We start from the raw sequence: 15105 nt of genomic DNA, 5'->3' as shown, positions 1-15105 counted from the left end.
ATGCAAGAGCAACATCTAGTTATGGAGTACATTTGGCAGCAAGCATTTGCAAAGCCAATTGATTTGGTTTTTAATGTACTAGCGCATGCACATAGGCCTGAATCTCCATATTGGCATTTAAATATTGTGTGTGTAGGTGTGTGTGTGTGAATGTTTATGTGTGTGGGGGGACAGGGTCATTGGTACCTGCATGTTGTGTATTTGTGTGTTTGCACTGAACAAGAACCAGAACTTTTGTATTGGCCAATGCTTTTTATTCCTATCTCCTATCACTAACAGATGTGTTGCCAAATATGATCCACTTTAAAATTGAGTACTCGTATATGTAATTTGACTGTTAATGCCAAATTTAAAGTTTTTAGCAGCATAAAGTCTGGGCCTGGAGGCAATTTTAATTGAGCCACAGTAATTGGTGTAATTTCATTAATTACGCATTACTATTGGTGTGAAAATTTACAGAAATTATGTGATTATGCCATCTTGAGTAATTACAAGTAATTTGGGGCAATTCGCTGTAAATACGAGTAATTGCACTAGTGAGAATTACACCAGTTACACCAATCCCTAATAAAGTCCTCTGATTTCTTGATGAAGCGTTAACTTCCACTTGATTCCACTTATGGAATTGTATCCATTATAAGGGCACTGTTTTGAAGGAAATTCCCTGAGGATTCTCCTCCGTAATTTGCAGTTACAAAGATAGAATCATTTTCTTTTACCATCAGAATGTACATAATGACCATTAATATTTATCTAAATGTCTTTTTCACTGTACTATTTAGTAGGTCTGTCACAGTCATGTGGTAATCATTACATTAGATGGTGATATGACTGTTTTGAAGTCTCATTCTACTGTTGTGCATGTTGAACTGATACATTTTGACATGTGGTGATGAATGCACTGAAATTTCCTGGAGCAACTGTCCCCTCACTGATCCAAAGTGAATGCAGGAGAAGTGCATGTAAATGATTCCTCATCAGGGTACAAGAAAGCTCCTTGAGGGTGTAGGCTATGTATAATCACATGGACAGATGCAGGGTTGAGGAAGGGATATGAGTACCTGTCTGCAAGAGAGGAATGGTGTGTTACATGGCACTGATGGATCCTGAGAATGAAGAGCATTTCCCCTGGATGGGCATGGCATAGGTGGTATTCCATTGTGAGGCAAGGTGAGGAGCGGATAGCAGTGGCATATTTGATGTCTGGGGAGAGGGATTGTGTTTTGGCTATATACCAGACAGTCACAGGAGACGCAGTGTTCTGAGTTTCAGAGGCTAGATGAGAGGTTCGAAAGTTGGGAACAGCATGTGATGGCAATGTGGTGCCAGGTAGCTTCATTCCAGCTCCCGCCCACACCCTTTCTAATTTATAAGTAAGTTCATGCATGCCTAGTTGTTTTGGACCTCATACAAACAGGGAAGTGTAGGATGTCACTGACCTCCCTATAATGTTTTCTCCAAAGTCTTTGTGCAGTCCTTGAGCAGACTGTTGCCAACAGAGGATTGTAGATTAGGGCCTGTTGTAATCTACCTAATAAACCAATTATCAGGATTGCTACAGTGATCTGAAGTGATTTCTTTATCCGACAAGAGCTTTCCCAATCCTGTGCTGCAGGTTCCTAGAATGACAACATATACACTGTAGTGGACATATATTTTACATGACCAGCTGATGAGTTGAATTGTGTAAGCATGTGCGTGTGTGTGTGTGTAAGCATATGTGTGTGTGCTTGCATGTTTACATCTTTCTAATTGTATGTGTCTTTCTCTTTATATATATATGTATGTATCCCTGTGTTGTTGTCTTTTAATGTATGTGTTTTTCTGCTTTTCCAGGTGTCTGTGTTTCTGTGTATTTGTTTTAGCATGCCTCTATGCATGCGTCTTTGTCTGTGTTTATGTTTATTTGTCTATGAGAGAGTACATCTGGGAGACGTACCTGAGTATATTATGGAAATACCTTTCATGTGGTGGCATGACAACATTTACTGAAAATGCCTCATTAAAAAACGATTGTGATATGGGGCATAGGGAAAATTGAATGACATTGTTAAAATAGATGTGACAATCTTCAGGGGCTAATGTAGAAATTGGGCTGACAGTATTTGCACAAAAGTGGCAATGTGAAACTATTATGACATTGTGTAACCTTGCACCGCAGTGTTCTTGAAGCAATTAGAAACATGGCCTCCTATGTCTTTTCCGAAGATTAAATAAAATAACAAATCTTAGCTTACTTCCACCCATCACCATCTAAATATAATCCTCAACCCCACAAAAATTGAAAAAATACCTGCCATCCACCCCAATGCCCTCTACATTTACACTCACCCCTCCAACATTAGAAAAACTACCTAGCCTCCAATCACCCACACAGAACCCTGTACACTACCCTCTGACATCGAAACAGAAAAAATACCTAGCCTCCTGCCACCCATACCACCATACTCTGTGCCTTCCCTCCCCCTCCCTGAAAAAAACAAATCTCTCTGTTCTTATTTGAGTGAAGAGCTGGCGCCATACAGTGTGGCTTTTTCAGTTCTGGCGCTAGCTTAGCCTTATGATTTTACAAAATCATGAATTATATGTATAATGAACTCACTTAAAGGGGCTTTCAGTCAAATCTTTTCATCCGTTGATCTGTTGTTGTGACATTCATATTTGACTTCCATCCACTACAGCATACAGCATGGATCAATGGGTTAGACTTCTTAAGCCACTGGTTAATTTCACTTTGAGTGTCTGCATTTTGCTCTCTCACGATGAGCACATCCATAGACAAGATAGTTCCCTTGTAGTGTGGATATGGACACACCTGCGGACATTGCTAAGTTAGCATAAGTTAGTATATGATTGGCCGCCATTTTGCCGCTTTTGCTCATGTTACTACATGCCATATTTCACAGCTGCAAACCTGGAAATCTGGTGCTTTTAATATTGCCTTGCATGCATTATAACACACTTGGAGAAATGCTTTCCAGGATAGAAGAGCTGTGCTCGTCCGGGGATGTAAATTCCTGCATCTGAACTCGGAGGTATGGGGTGCCCCTGACAAAGCCTGAAGGTCTTCTATAATTATAATAAACTAGCTTTTAGCATGGGGAGGGTGGCAAGGCGCTATAGTTCTGTTTACACCATAATTATAATATGATTTTCCCTTTTGTTCTATATGGAATTGTAACAATGCTGATTTGTTTGATCTTATGCATAGAGCTGCTAGTATTGGCTTGTGTACTGCATTATGGGGGCACGTTAGTTAAAATAAACATTTTAAACTATTCCTTGACTCTATTTACTCATGTTGTGGACAAGTACGTGAGTTTGAACGAAAGAGTGTTCTTTTTCCCACGTATCCTGAGAGGGATGGAGTAGCCTGTTCTAGGATATCTAATCATTGGTAGCTTCGCTGTAGCACGGAGTACGAATGAGACACTATAGCTAGTCGGATTGGGGTTCTGGGCACCGAGGTGGGTATTTTGGTATGCCACTAGACACTGAGGTCCTGGTTTCCTGCGCATAGTTCTGTGTATGTGCAGAATCCCTGCAACATGGTGCATCTAACGTTTGGTCTGGTTCTTATATACGAGGCACTTTAGTAGTACTTGTGCTTGTCCATGATACCCTCGCTTCTGGTTTCCGGTAAACAGCTGTGACGGCGTAACCTACCTATATTGATGTTTTTATAGGTTTTTGTTCAAGTTTGATACATTAAATGGTTTTATAGTTCTTTTGAATTACTACCCTATTGCACTGCCACGCATTAAGTTATTCTTCTTTTCTACTCGATATGGCTGAGGTAGATATTGGCGCACATAGCCGCGGGGCGCTCCGTCATCATTTGACTACTTTTGGAGTGCCCGACGCGGGTATCTCACTCATTCATGTGGTAGGGGCTAATCCAGCTCACCACTTTGAGGTGTTTTATTCTTGGGTAACCTTTCCGCCAGTGGATGGAGATGTTAACTTGTTCCATACATACACGGCCACTGCAACACCTATAGCGCATCGGCCATATACGACTCTTGAGGTTCCGATTTCAGCATGGCAACACCATATTTGGTTTAATGGCGCCCTACCCCACACCATGACCCCAGTCCGGTTAGGCCCCTTATCGATTCCAGAGGCCACTTGGCCAGTTTTGTCTGGGTACTCACCACATCCACAGTATCTAGTAGTCGCTGTAGACGAGTTACGTGTCTTACACACCTCCTTGATCGAGGTGCACAGGGCTCTAGTACAATACATCTCACGCAATCTACAGGTGGAAGCACCTGGGGTTGCTACGCAACCAGCTGGACCTGTGGGACTAACTATTAGTCCGGTTATGGTTAATTCAGTTATGTGCAAGCGTCCCCAGAATGAGGAAGATTTACCTTACTGGCTTGCAGAGAAATTTTACCAGCAGTATTTCCGAATACAACTCCTTTGGAGAAACACAGGATTCTTACTATTAGTTTGCAGAAAGACTTGAAACCCGAAGTAACTGATTGTGAAAATTGGGGTAAAGTGTTCGCGGTGGAGTATGCGAAATGTTTCGGCACACCATCTATGACTGTGCTCCCCTCCGTGATTAAGCGTGTTCAGGATGAACACGGACCGGAGGCGGCTGTGGAGTGGGGCATGAGGCTGGTTGGAGTGTTTGATGTAGTTGCTGATCTGATCCTTGCTAATGTCAAGGGAGATGTGGTTGATTTTCAAGTGTCTAATGCTTTGCGCCTTGTCCGGGATGGGGAGGAACCCCGCGAATTACCAAAAATTATTGGAGAAGCTTATAGGCGCAATAGTGTGGGTGTTAAGCCTTTCGCTAGAATTCCAGCACAACAGCAAACACAGACGGCACAGTCTGCTAAAGATGACCTTCCAAACTTTCCTAAACGGAATTGGAAAAATAAGAAACAGGGCAAGCAACAACAAGCACAAGGGTCGCGTGTAGCGTCACCAGTTCCCGAACCTTCTGAGCGCACTTATGATTTGCGCACCCGCGCGAGAATTAGGTCTCCTGACAGGTTTCAGTTTCCTGATCAGCGTTCTCCTCATTCTTCACAGGCAACATCAGGCTCACAAGCAGGTGGAGGGGAACGCCAGGATCACGGCAGAGGTAGAGGTGCCCCACAAGGACATGAGCAACCTCGTCAGACTGAAAGTAAAGGGAAACAAGATGATTTTCCTCGTCCGTGACCGCTTATTCAGAAAAAGAAAGTTGCTGCTTTAACAGCAAGATATGCAACAGACGGTGAGAACCCGGCTCCGGAACCTCACATGGGCAGTAACGCTGCTAGACAGTGCAGCGGAGATTACAATAGTGCGGCAAGCACTGCGTCCTTTTCTGGAGGTGACAGCAACTGAAACATTCATCACAGTTGAAACGGCTGACACCCAAATGGCTCCCTCTGACAGACTATGTGATATAGTTCTTCTAATTGAAGGTGACATACAACGTGTAATAAAGGGGATTTTTAGGGAAAATCTGACTTCTTCGTATGACATACTTTTGGCAGAGAAGGATTGGCCACCACCTTTTGTTCTAGCCGCTCCCCGGGGTGAGGAGGTTATACTCCCCAGTTTTTCACATAACGTCTCCAAGGAGCAAGCAAAGGCTTTTGCAGAAGAGTGGGCTTTGGTGCTTGCACCGGCTCTGTACCATACTCAGGTGGGCTGGGATAAAGATTCTCCCCTGCATGAGATACCATTACGGTCTATGCCACAGCCACAACCCCAATATCCCCTCCGGCGGGCGGCAAAAGCTCCCATTGCGAATATTCTGGCTCAACTAGAGTATCAAGGAGTAATTGAGTCATGTGTGTCATTGATGAATAATCCTCTATTTAGAGTAACAAAACCCGATGGGTCATTCCGCTTAGTGTTGGATTGCCGACATTTGAACTCACATTGTCGGACTTGTGTGTGTGGTGCAGAATACCCATAGTTCTGCATTAGTCGACAGTCTTGTTCGTAAAAATTATAAAACTACACTAGACATTTCCAACGGCTTTTTCACACACAATCTATCACCTGAAAGCAGTCAATGGACCGCATTCACAGCGGGCAGAAAACAAAAACAATTTACGTGTTTGTCAATGGGCTACAAAAATAGCCCTGGTGTTTTTGCCGCCCGTATTGTCTCTTTGTTAGACAGCATAGACGAAGACGCATACTCGTACGTTGATGATATCTATCTAACAGACGACGAGTTATGGCCGAATCTTTGTCACGTGGATCGCATCATAAGTTTGTTTGCTGATCATGGTTACAAATTTTACTTTGCAAAATCTCACATTGCAGAGTACGTGGTGGTTTTTTGGGGGGCTACGAGCTCAACAATGAAGGAAGAGGCTTGGCGCCTCCTCTCTTGGAAAAATGCGCACCTTTGTGCCCTCCGACTACACTGAAAAATTTACAGTCTTTGTTGGGTTTTTTGAATTTCGGTCGAACTTACATTCCAGATTCTACCCAGCATATCAAGATTTTGTATGCTTTGATACAACCTACTTTTTCAAAAGCCTACTGGCTTCCGGAACATTCTACTATACTGCAATCTATGCAGTCTGATCCTATTGAATCAAAATTCTTGTTGACTCGTGATAACCATACAAACCTAGTGATACGAATAGTCCCTGGTCATGTCAGTTTCACTTACTTGACATTTAATGAAGGTGACACAGTACCTACTGCTTACAAATCACATTTGTACACTTCAGCAGAATTGCGGTTTTCCTCTATTGAAAAAGTTTTGACAGCTGTCCAGATGAAAATCCTAAAGGAACACACACTGGCACAAGGGAAACGGATTTTGGTTCTAACACCATGTCCCGCTCTTGAAGCGGTGACAAAGGCGAGTGTACCAAACTCTAAGGCTTTGCATCCCTGTTGGATACAATGGGCCACATCATTGACCTCTCCAGATGTCACGTTTATTTTTGACACGTCATTGCGTACACAGGAGTTCTTGCAGTATGAACTTTTACATCCTCCTCCTCTGTCAATGCGCCCCCTTGAGCAGTACCAATGTATCATTTACACCGACGCGCAGCCGGCAACCGGGTCAAAGCATTCTTACTCGGCGGCCTGTGCTATAGTGGCAGGTACCATAGTGAACGGGGAGTTCAAGTCCAATGTTGTCCATACACAGGCACTAGGGAACTGTACGGCCCAATTAACTGAGATGCGCGCTTTGGTACTAGCTCTAGAGTTTGTAGATCCAAATGTGATGGATGGGAATTCTTCACACTGCGAGAGATCTGCTCTCCTCCTTCCTGGCCGACAGAACACAAGTGGTCACACTGGGGCCATATCAATCGGCCAAGCGTTCACTTCCCTGTGGGGTTCCTCAAGGCTCCTCCCTTAGTCCGACACTTTTTAACATCTATGTGTCGGACCTTGCGGGTGTGATCAAAGCATTCGGGATGAGCCTAACCTCATATGCTGATGATACGCAACTAGTGCTGGCCATTAAAGGTGACGGGCAGGAGGTGGCAGAACGCTTTAAAAATGGTATGGTAGCAATCGGAGAGTGGATGACAGACAACTGTCTGAAACTTAACTCCGATAAAACGGAGGTGCTCATTTTTGGCTCTCTCTCCCCGAGCTGGCCTACATCCTGGTGGCCACCAGCCTTTGGTACTCCCCCCAGTCCGACCCTCAAGGTCAGGAATCTGGGAGTAATTTTTGACAACCATCTTAATTTCATGGCACATGCAAACAAGGTAGCAGCCACTGCCCATCATAAACTCCGAATGATAAGGAAAATCATTCCTTTTCTGCCAGACACTGCCGCTAAAACACTGGTCAGTTCTCTAGTTCTTTCATCACTAGACTACTGTAACTCACTTTTTCTTAAAGCCCAAGCTAGGCTAACAAAAAAATTGCAGACAATACAAAATGCATCAGCACGTCCCTTGTCCAGAACACCCAAGTTTGCACCTATCACTGACACCATAAGAACTTTCCACTGGTTGACCATCCAAAACAGGATTAAGTTCAAATCACTCTGTATAATTTACAAGGCGCTTCACGATCAGGGACCACGCCTCCTTATGGACAAGCTTATACCTTATAGACCATCCAGACAGCTTCGTTCTACTACCCTGAACCAACTAGTGGTTCCGCGCTCCAAAACAGTGTCATGGGGTGACCGTCGGTTTCTAGTCGCAGCCCCAAAGATATGGAACACTCTGCCTCAACATGTTAGAACCTGCCCCTCACTTTTACAGTTTCGGAAGAAGCTGAAAACTTGGCTGTTTAATCAGTGATAGTATTCCTATCTCCCGATGTTTCCCATACTTCGGTAAGAGACAGCTGCTAAGGTCTAGCGCCGAGACGCCTACGGGTATTCGTTCGCGCTTAACAAATGTCAAAAAATAAATAAATAAAATACTTTAATTGTAAGTGATTCATATTACTGTGTTCAGTTTATCAATGACAACCTATTCTTTTGGTCTCAAAATGACTATCGTGATTCTAAAGGCAGTGCAATTAAACATAAAACGCTTTGGGTTTGAGTCGCAAATCTTAAAGACCGTCTGCCTCTCACACAGGTAATTCATACTCTTGGTCATCAGCGTGTAGGAGTGCACGCAGTTGGCAACAGTTTGGCAGATGAAGCTGCCAAATCAGCAGTAGCCATGTGTTCAGTTGCAGCAGTTACAAGATCCATGAATAAGATCGATAATGACATTTTTGCAGCAATAGCTGCTACAGAGAGGGGTGATAATTACCCGCAGGGTTTCCCTTCCAAATACTCTTATCATTTAAGTCCCGATAATGTTCCATACGTGAGAATTAATTATGTTGGTGACAGGTTTAATCCCAACGCAGACCGCAGACCTTCACTGATAACAGCCGCACACGAAGGCATGGCTTTGGCGTATGCTGGGGTATCTGCGACTGTTTCTATCTTGCAGCAGCGTTACTGGTGGCGCGGCTTATATAAACAAACCCCTAATTACGTACTTTCATGTGACATTTGTCAGCAGATTAAGCCGTCTACGGCAACGCGCCCACCACAAACACAGCTATGCATTTCTAATAAACCTTTTGGTTGTGTTTATTTAGATCACTGCGGTCCTTTTTCTTCAGATACTGCCTATAAGTTCATCTTAGTTGCAGTTGATTCATGCACATGCTTTCTATGGGTTTGGCCACAATGCAGTGCTGACGCCCGAACTGTCATCAGGGATTTGAGTGTCTTTGTGGAAATTTTTGCATGTGGCACCTTCCATTCAGACCAGGGTCCGGCATTCGCCTCTAAGGCGTACAAGGATACCATGAGGTCTTTGGGGGTGCAGGTCAAATTTTCGTCTCCATACAGGCCTGTGGGCAATTCAGTTGTGGAGCGAATGAATCATGACTTAAAGCAATCCTTGACGGCTAGGATCCTAGCGACTGGCAGAAACTGGTTCACCCATTTGTATAGCATACAATGTGCACTAAATAATCTCCCTAGAAGATCTCTGGGTGGGCGGACCCCATACAAAATGTTCTTCTGCATGCAAATGTTTGTGCCAGACCTTGACGGTCTAGACATGGCGGCGTCAGCCACATCATTTGACAAAGATAATCATTCTGCTGTATTACAGAAATTACAAGAGACCCGTTACAGTCTTCGAAAGGAACAGTTACCCTCACCCACTGATTCTGCACTGCAGATTCCGGTAATCGGATGGCTACCCAAAGTCGGAGACCTGGTCCGAGAGAAGGTGGAGAACAAAAAAGGAGTTTGGCCCCTCTTATCGTGCACCGGTCCCAGTGCTTGGCATGAAGGGTACTCGTACAGTCATTTTACCAAAGCTTCCTGGTCGAAAAGACAACAGATACATCTCAGTGGATAATGTCAAGCTACAACATCGGGCTGATCCTGGATAGCATCACACCAGCGGTCTCTACAACAACTTTATCGAGAGATCCAGGCTTACCCGCTACTAACAACACGCAGGATGACACCACCATTGAGCTGGACTCTGTTAACAATCCTTTGCTGCTCCCGCCTGTTTCCACTCATAATGAAGAAACTGAATATGCTTATCCCACTACCCTGTCATTACCTGGTTTGCGACCTGAGGCCATTAATGAATAACATTTTTCCTTTGATGCCAGTCAGTCAGTCAAATACTCTTTATTCAAATCGTTAGACTCATAAAAGACATTTAAAAAACAATACAAATATACAATCACCAAATACAAAAGAAAACATTCAATTACAATTTTACATAAAAAGGGGACAAACCCTAAAAAATTCTGGGCAAATTGATTAATTATTTAAACACTGTTTAAAACCTCACTTATTTCATTATTACCATTGAGGGAAGTTTGCTTTTTGATCCTAAGTGCTGCCACTAAAAAGCTTGCCACACAGAAAATAATACGAGGGGACCCCAGGTGTTGGAGATAAACCAAGGCGGGCCTAACCTGTATAAAGTCAGCCTCTTTCAATAATGGGACCAAATAACTTTTCCTTATATCCCTGAAACTCTCACAAAACATAATAAAATGTAAAGTGTCTTGTTGCGAGAAATTATCGCAGTTACAGGGGGGGCCAGATTCAGGTTTTATCCAAGAGGGGTGACTACCTAGGGTCTGGTGGATCATATTAAACCTGAATTTAGTCAACAAAAACCTGTGTAAAGGTTTTGTGACAATTTTAAGGTAGGGCTCCAAAGAAGGGGAAGAGGTTAACATAAAATGAGCCCTAACCGAAGGTTTCTCCAGTTCCTTTGCCTCCCGCTCCAATCTGGCCCTCTCTATGAAATTAATTTTAGTCCACTTAACATCCTCCTTCTTGATAGAGGCAGGCAATTTAAAAAGGTTAATACGGCCTAGTTGATAAAAAGATTTTTCCAGGTAGGACAACCATGCAATTTTATGGGCTCGGTATAAACCCCTGACATCAGTCAAAATGGCATGGTTTAATGTTAGCTCCGGGTTGAGCCAGGTTTTTAACCAGAGAATCAGGGGGGCCAGTTTCAGCCTATCCGTAAGATAATCCAGTCCCACCTCCGTGTGTAAGGCGAAGGTGGGAGAAGATTTAGGGAGAGAGAGAAGTTGTCTAATAAAACTATTCTCCACTCTTTGGATCCTGTCCAGCTGTGCATAACCCCACAAAGATGCGCCATAAGAGGCGATTGATAGGCACTTAGAATTATAGATTTTCAGGAGGGCCTCCATGGGCCGAGACCCTAATCTTCGTGAAAAGCCCATAAGGGCTGAGGAAGAGCGAGCCATAGACACGCTCTTCGCCTTAATCTGGGGGCCCCAAGATCCCTTGTCGTCAAAAAGGACGCCCAGATAAGGGAAGACCGTGACCCTAGAAACCAGCTCCCCTTCACAAAAAAAGTCTTGGATTTTTTTCTATTCCTGCAGTTGCCTACCACCATCGTATGTGATTTTTTGGCATTGATTTTTAAATCTAGCTGGGCCATAAACGCCCCAAATTGGTCCAAAAGTCTTTGGAGCCCAACTCCCGTTCGTGCTAATAGGACTGCGTCGTCCGCGTATAGGAGTGCTGGTACCAGAATGTCTCCCATACGCGGAACGTCCGTCCCCACGCTCGCCAGGCTATTACCAAGTCCATTAATATAAATAGTAAAAAGAAGGGGAGCCAGGATACAGCCTTGGCGAACCCCCCTTTCGGACTTAAAACGGTTTGTGCACCTGCCCTCCCTGGTAACCCTAACCATTGCAAACAACTCCTGGTGAAGAGAGGCCATAAAATGAACAAGGGCTGGATCAACACCAAACTCCAATAAAATAGCCCAAAGCTTGGACCTGTTGACCATGTCGAAGGCCGAGGAGAGGTCCATGAAAGCCAAAAATAAGGACCCCTCCTTGGCCACCGTGTACTTAGAAATCAACAAATGGAGATTTAGGCATTGGTCAATAGTGCCTCTTTTTTCTCTGAAGCCATATTGGATATTTGCAAGGCCCCCCCTTCAGCTCGATGTTTTCCCTCAATCTCTTCAACAAGACTCTGCCCAGGATCTTAATCGCGGAGTCAAGCAAAGAGATGGGTCTGTAGCACCCCGGGTCATCTCTCTGCCCCTTCTTAAAGATCGGCACTATAATAGAAGTGACCCAGGTAGAAGGAAGGGTGTTGCCATTTGCAGCACAGAAAATGTTTGTTAAGATCTTATCCCAAAATTTCGGGAAGTGGGAATACAAGTCTACGGGCACTCCATCGGGACCCGGGGCTTTGTTTCGCGAGGACTCTAGAATTGCATTCTCCACCTCCGAACAGGAGAAAACGAGAGGAGCATGCTCGGAAGCCACTGTGGGGTTATGTGTCCCATCAGAGGCTATATTTCCATAAACTCTCTGGAAGTGAAGCATCCAATCCGAATCAGAAATTACATTGTCCATAACCGTATTCTCCGTTTCGGAGAAAAAAGGGTGGTTAATAATAGACCAAAAGTGACTGCTATCCCGCAAAACATCCACATTAAGAAGGCTCTCCCATGCCTCTTGCTTAATTGCGTTCTTCCTACAGGCAGTTATAGCCTTGTACTCCTTCCTGAGATTGGCAATAAGAACCCTGTCTCTTGGGGAAGTTAGAAGGGCCTTCTTTAGGGCCCTATGGGCTCTAGAACAGTTTGAGTCAAACCATTTACGATGATTAGTACCATACCCATGTGATGTAGATGACAAGTCATGAGATATTTGGACACATATGCTTTCAAAAGCCCCCATCTTGTCTGCATTAGAAGCTGCTGGGTCCTGACATATGGCTACACTAGCCTCGATTTTAGGGAAAAGATTATCAAAAAATGTTTCCGGGACAACCTTTGCCCACTTAATTCTTCTGCCTTGATCCTTAGGTAGCAGGGCAATTTCTCCTCTCAGTGGTGACGTACCATTGGCCTTAAGATCACTCCAGATTAACTCAAGTAGCACCGGGTTGTGGTCACTATAGGGGGAACTAATTACTCTATAGGTCACAACCCTATATAAAATACCTGGGGTCAAGAAGATATAATCAATTATTGAACCATGATCGTGCCCCTTATATGTGCATATGCGCTCCCCCCCCCTCTGTGTTCATGGATTCCAACATATTAAAATTGGCCAGCAAAGCTTCAAGAGCCTCCCCTGCTTTTGTATGTTCAAAATGGGGAGCCAGGGAACCTGGTGGACCCTCGAAATCCTCAAAAAAGCAAGAATCGCCACAGGGAAGTATATTAAAATCGCCCATTAAAATTAGATCTAACTGAGTATCGTTATTCAGACTGAAACTATCCCAAAAAAATTCCAATAGGGTAATATGGTCAGTACGGAGTTCCCTATCCCAGGCATTATAAAAGTTAATCAATAGTACCTTATGTGATGTAGAAACTGACCATTCCACAATTAAAAGGTTTGGAGAACCTGACTTAATCATTTTAAAATCACCTTTCACCGAAAGTGAAAAAAGGAAGATAAGGCCTCCTTTAGCTCTCCCCATGCTGCTAGTGATTGCTGGCACAACAAAGCTGGTATAGCCATCCAACCAAAACGTGGGGGAGGAATCCCACGACTCCTGCAAAGCTATAATATCATGTTTGGTAACAAAATCAACCCACGGTGGATCTGATCTTTTAGCTCTGATGCCGGCTATATTCCAGGAAATGAATTTACAGGAAGGTAATGGGTCAGTCTTAGGGGTATCCTTTAATTCTGATGTTAACGCTAAAGGTAACCGTCAATCAAGTTCTTCGATATCTGAGAGGGGAGAGAAACGGTTACTCATCACCAGTCTCGAGTCTGCAAGAACCGTTTGTACGGGCCTCACTGAGGGGCTGGCAATGGAAGCGTTTAGTCCCCCTTGAGCAAGATGTGAGAGGTTATTTCTGGCCAAGCCACTCCCTCCTGGCTTTAGGTTATAATTCCTACCCACCCCATCTCTAAGATGCTCGATCTGCTGGAGTAGAGAAGGGCGATGGGTTGTAACAGGGGGAGGATAAAAGAAACCCAGCGGGACTGGCCTCATGCAGCCTTGGTCCACGATTGGGGAACCATCCCAGAACAGTCTATCAGCCAGGTCAGCAGCATTAAAATTAACAATAACACAGTCCCCCTGTATGTGTTTTGTAGAAATGCCTATCCACCCTACCCGTCTTGCCATGATTAAATTATCTGAAATATCTAACCCACCACTGGAACGCTCCCTGCACCATCGTTTTGCCTTATATATTAAATCTGTGGTGGGTTCTGATTCACCCGGGCCAAGTGGGGGAACTCCTATAAAGACGCCAACGAGGGGCGCGGCTTCCGGTGGCAGGTTTATGGACAATCGGGAGCCTAACGATGGAAAACTGGCCAAAGGGGGCTTGGGCCTTATTAATTTATTTGGGAGACCTCGGGTAAGGTGAGTGGGGCCCATATGTTTAGCTGGTAAACAAAGATCACTTGACACTGGGGATTTTGGAATTACATCCCTGTTGGTGAACATAGCGCTAGCCTGGCTTGCTGGAACAATAACTTTATTATCCGGAGCCTCTCCGGAGACTATGTAAGGATCCTTAATTTCCGCAAGTTTGTTGGCCACAGATTCTATTAGTGAACACTTCTTTAATAGACTCGCTAGGCAAGCGTTCAATGTATCCACAATGTCCTTAGCCACATCCATTAATAAAGGTTCTATACGATCAATAAAAAGTTTTTCTAAAAAATCCTCCACATTATTATCCTTGGAGTGGGAAGCAGTAATTTGCACATCCCCGACCTTCTTCTTCTTGCTTTTGGTGTTTGCCCTTGTCTTACTGATAGGCACCTGTAACTGCTGTTCCGTGGAGTGAGCCTCAGTAGCAACGACAGCCGGGACATTAACCTCTACCGTGCTGGTCTTATGGGGGACAACCACTATCTCGGGAACCAGTGGCACGTGAGAGGTTTGAGAAGCGTCAGTGATGATCAGTGAAGAGTCAGTAGCAGGGGATACAATACCCAGCTCGTGTTCCGCATTTGCAATTTCTTTTGACAAAGCGCCCACAGCCGAGGATAAATACGATAGAATGGAATCAGATTTCCTGGCAACTTTAGGTTTTTTCCCTCCATCCATGTTTGACACACTTTTACGCTTACCCATTGTATGTTGTTATGGAATGGGCCCAGCCCTGCCACCTCCTGGCCCGGACGGCC

The 15105-nt window shown here is 44.3% G+C and overlaps 1 protein-coding gene across 3 annotated transcripts in view; it reads right to left on the bottom strand.

Annotated features, from left to right (window-relative positions):
- The window catches only part of SLC5A7 (solute carrier family 5 member 7), a 356953-nt gene that overhangs the window by 92420 nt on the left and 249428 nt on the right, over positions 1-15105 (bottom strand). The gene's annotated exons all lie outside the window — the stretch shown is intronic.

Source organism: Triturus cristatus, chromosome 8 (genome assembly GCF_964204655.1).
Source record: "Triturus cristatus chromosome 8, aTriCri1.1, whole genome shotgun sequence".
Classification (NCBI taxonomy): domain Eukaryota; kingdom Metazoa; phylum Chordata; class Amphibia; order Caudata; family Salamandridae; genus Triturus; species Triturus cristatus.
This window is presented reverse-complemented; position numbering and strand designations above follow the sequence as displayed.